This window comes from Hordeum vulgare, chromosome 7H (assembly GCF_904849725.1).
Source record: "Hordeum vulgare subsp. vulgare chromosome 7H, MorexV3_pseudomolecules_assembly, whole genome shotgun sequence".
In the NCBI taxonomy this organism is placed as follows: domain Eukaryota; kingdom Viridiplantae; phylum Streptophyta; class Magnoliopsida; order Poales; family Poaceae; genus Hordeum; species Hordeum vulgare.
Genome location: NC_058524.1, coordinates 373,177,873 through 373,182,814, shown reverse-complemented (window position 1 = coordinate 373,182,814; position 4,942 = coordinate 373,177,873).

Here is a 4,942-nt window from a genome sequence, read left to right as displayed (position 1 = left end):
CACGGCTGATGCGTAGGGGACATAACTCATCTTCTCTCTATCTGCTGCCGTGGTCGGCGACCGAGTCTTACTCAATCTCATACCTTGCAAAACTGGCAAGAACCCTTTCTTTGAGTTTTCCATATTGAACTTCTTCAATATCTTGTCAAGGTATGTACTTTGCGAAAGACCTATGAGGCGTCTTGATCTATCTCTATAGATCTTGATGCCTAATATGTATGCAACTTCTCCAAGGTCCTTCATTGAAAAACTTTTGTTCAAATAGGCCTTTATGCTCTCCAACATCTCTATATTATTCCCCATCAATAATATGTCATCCACATACAGTATGAGGAAAGCTACAGAGCTCCCACTCACTTTCTTGTACAGACAGGCTTCTCCGTAAACCTGTATGAACCCAAACGCTTTAATCACCTCATTAAAGCGAATGTTCCAACTTCGAGATGCTTGCACCAGCCCATAGATGGAGCGCTGGAGCTTGCACACTTTGTTAGCACCCTTAGGGTCGACAAAACCTTCTGGTTGCATCATATACAACTCTTCCTTGAGGTTCCCGTTAAGGAACGCTGTTTTGACGTCCATTTGCCAAATTTCATAATCATAAAAGGCGGCAATTGCTAACATGATTCAGACTGATTTCAGCTTCGCTACGGGAGAGAAAGTCTCTTCGTAGTCAACTCCTTGAATTTGTCGAAAACCCTTTGCGACAAGTCGAGCTTTATAAACGGTTACATTACCATTTGCATCAGTCTTCTTCTTGAAGATCCATTTATTTTCTATGGCTCGCCGGTCATCGGGCAAGTTCACCAAAGTCCATACTTTGTTCTCATACATGGATCCTATCTCGGATTTCATAGCTTCAAGCCATTTGTTGGAATCCGGGCCCGCCATCGCTTCTTCATAGTTCGAAGGTTCACCGTTGTCTAACAACATGATTTCCATCACAGGGTTGCCGTACCACTCTGGTGCGGAGCGTGCCCTTGTGGACCTTCGCGGTTCAGTAGTAACTTGATCCGAAGCTTCATGATCATCATCATTAACTTCCTCTTCAGTTGGTGTAGGCGCCATAGGAACAACTTCCCGCGCTATGCTACTATCCTGTCCGAGATGGGGTGTAATTACCTCATCAAGTTCTACCTTCCTCCCACTTACTTCTTTCGAGAGAAACTCTTTCTCTAGAAAGGATCCGTTCTTGGCAACAAAGGTTTTACCTTCGGATCTAAGATAGAAGGTATACCCAATAGTTTCCTTAGGGTATCCTATGAATACGCATTTCTCCACTCTGGATTCGAGCTTTTCTGGTTGAAGTTTCTTCACATAAGCATCACAGCCCCAAACTTTAAGAAACGACAACTTAGGTTTCTTGCCAAACCATAGTTCATACAGTGTCGTCTTAACGGATTTAGACGGTGCCCTATTTAAAGTGAATGCTGCAGTTTCTAATGCGTATCCCCAAAATGATAGCGGTAACTCGATAAGAGACATCATAGATCATACCATATCTAATAAGGTCTGTTTACAAAGTTCAGACACTCCGTTGCGTTGCGGTGTGCCAGGCGGCGTCAGTTGTGAAACGATTCCACACTTCCTTAGGTGTGTGCCAAACTCGTGACTCAAATATTCTCCACCACGATCAGATCGTAGACACTTGATTTTTCTGTCACGTTGATTCTCGACCTCACTCTGAAATTCCTTGAACTTTTCAAATGTCTCAGATTTGTGTTTCATCAAGTAGATATACCAATACCTACTCAAATCATCGGTGAGAGTGAGAACATAACGATAGCCACCGCGAGCTTCAACGTTCATTGGACCACACACATCAGTATGTATTATTTCCAATAAGTCGGTTGCTCTCTCCATTATTCCTGAGAATGGAGTCTTAGTCATCTTGCCCATGAGGCACAGTTCGCATGTGTCAAATGATTCAAAATCAAGAGACTATAATAGTCCATCAATATGGAGCTTCTTCATGCGCTTAACGCTGATATGACCAAGGCGGTAGTGCCACAAGTATGTGGGACTATCATTATCAACTTTACATATTTTGGTACTCATACTATGAATATGCGTAACATCACGATTGAGATTCATCAAGAATAAACCATTCACCAGCGGAGCATGACCATAAAACATATCACTCATATAAATAGAACAACCATTATTCTCTGACTTAAATGAGTAGCCGTCTCGCATTAAGCAAGACCCTGATACAATGTTCATGCTTAAAGCTGGTACTAAATAACAATTATTAAGGTTTAAGACTAATCCCGACGGTAGATATAGAGGTAGCGTGCCGACGGCGATCACATCGACCTTTGAACCATTCCCGACGCGCATCGTCACCTCGTCCTTGGCTAGTCTCCGCTTATTCCGCAGTTCCTGCTTTGAGTTGCAAATGTGAGCAACAACACCGGTATCAAATACCCAGGAGCTACTACGAGCGCTGGTAAGGTACACATCAATAACATGTATATCCCATATACCTATAACGTTGCCGGCCTTCTTGTCCGCTAAGTATTTGGGGCAGTTCCACTTCCAATGACCCTTTCCCTTGCAATAGAAGCACTCAGTCTCAGGCTTGGGTCCATTCTTTTTCTTCTTCCCGGCATCTGGCTTACCGGGCGCGGCAACGGCTTTGCCGTCTTTCTTGAAGTTCTTCTTACCCTTGCCTTTCTTGAAACTAGTGGTCTTGTTGACCATCAACACTTGATGCTCTTTCTTGATTTCTACTTCTGCAGACTTGAGCATCGAGTACAACTCGGAAATGGTCTTCTCCATCCCTTGCATGTTGTAGTTAAGCACAAAGCCTTTGTAGCTTGGTGGGAGAGACTGGAGGATTCTGTCAATTATAGCATCATCCGGAGTTCGACTCCAAGTGAAGTCAGACGACCGTGTAACCCAGACATTTTGAGTATGTGCTCACTGACAGAACTGTTCTCCTCCATCTTACAGCTAAAGAACTTGTCGGAGACTTCATATCTCTCGACACGGGCATGAGCTTGAAAAATTAGCTTCAGCTCCTCGAACATCTCATATGCCCCGTGTTGCTCAAAACGCCTTTGGAGCCCCGTTTTTAAAGTGTATAACATTCCACACCTAACCAGAGAGTAGTCATCACTCCGCGTTTGCCAGACGTTCAGAATGTCCTGGGTTGCTGCGGGAGCGGGAGGGTCACCTAGCGGCGCATCAAGGACATAAGCCTTTTTAGCTGCTTCAAGGATGAGCTTCGAGTTGCGAACCCAGTCCGCATAGTTGCTACCATCATCTTTCAGCTTGTTTTTCTCTAGGAATGCGTTGAAATTGAGGTTGAAGTTGGCCATCTACAATATTTATAAAGACAACTTTTAGACTAAGTTCATGACAATTAAGTTCATTTAATCAAATTAAGTATGAACTCCCACTTAAATCGACATCCCTCTAGTCATCTAAGTGATACATGATCCATGTTGACTAACCCGTGTCCGATCATCACGTGAGACGGACGAGTCACCATGGTGAGCAACTTCATGCTGATCGTATTCAACCATACGACTCATGTTCGACCTTTCGGTCTCTTGTATTCGAGGTCATGTCTGTACATGCTAAGCTCGTCGAGTCAACCTAGGTGTTTCGCGTGTGTAAATCTGGCTTACACCCGTTGTATGCGAACGTTAGAATCTATCACACCCGATCATCACGTGGTGCTTCGAGACAACGAACCTTCGCAACGGTGCACACTTAGGGGAATACGTTCTCGAAATTTTAAGAGGGATCATCTTATTATGCTACCGTCGTTCTAAGAAATAAGATGTAAAACATGATAAACATCACAATGCAATCATATAGTGACATGATATGGCCATTATCATCTTCGCCCTTTCGATCTCCATCTTCAAGCATCGCATGATCATCATCGTCACCGACGTGACACCATGATCTCCATCATCATGATCTCCATAATCGTGTCTCCGTGAAGTCGTCACGCCAACTACTACTATCACTACTACTATAGCTAACCGTTAGCAATGAAGTAAAAGTAGTAAGCACATGGCGTTGCATCTCATACAATAAATTAAGACAACTCCTATGGCTCCTGCCGGTTTGCATACTCATCAACATGCAAGTCGTGAAACCTATTACAATAACATGATCATCTCATACATCATACATGTAACATCACAACTTTGGCCATATCACATCACATGTCAAACCCTGCAAAAACAAGTTAGACCTCCTCTAATTGTTGTTGTAAGTTTTACGTGGCTGATTTGGGTTTCTAGCAAGAACGCCTTCTTACCTACGTGACAGCCACAACGATGATATGCCAAATCTATTTAACCTTCATAAGGACCCTTTTCATCAAATCCAATCCGACTAGAGTAGGAGAGACAGACACCCGCTAGCCACCTTTATGCACGGTGTGCATGTCTGTCGGTGGAACCAGTCTCACGTAAGCGTACGTGTAAAGTCGGTCCGAGCCGCTTCATCCCACAATACCGCCGGAAAATAATAAGACTAGTAGCGGCAAGCAAATTGACAAATCATTGCCCACAACTTTTGTGTTCTACTCGTGCATAGAATCTACGCATTGAAAACCTGGCTCGGATGCCACTGTAGGGTAACGTAGCATAAATTCAAAATTTTCCTACGCATATTCAGATCTTCCTATGGAGAGACCAGCAACGAGAGAGGGGTAAGAGCATCTTCATACCTTTGAAGATCGCTAAGCGGAAGCGTTGCTAGAACGCGGTTGATGGAGTCGTACTCGCAGCGATTCCGATCTAGTGCCGAACTACGGCACCTCCGCGTTCAACACACGTGCAGCCCGGTGACGTCTCCCGCACCTTGATCCAGCAAGGAGGAGGGAGAGGTTGGGGAAGAACTCCAGCAGCACGATGGTGTGGTGTCGATGGAGAGACGAGGTCTCCCGGTAGGGCTTCGCCAAGCACCGGCAGAGAGG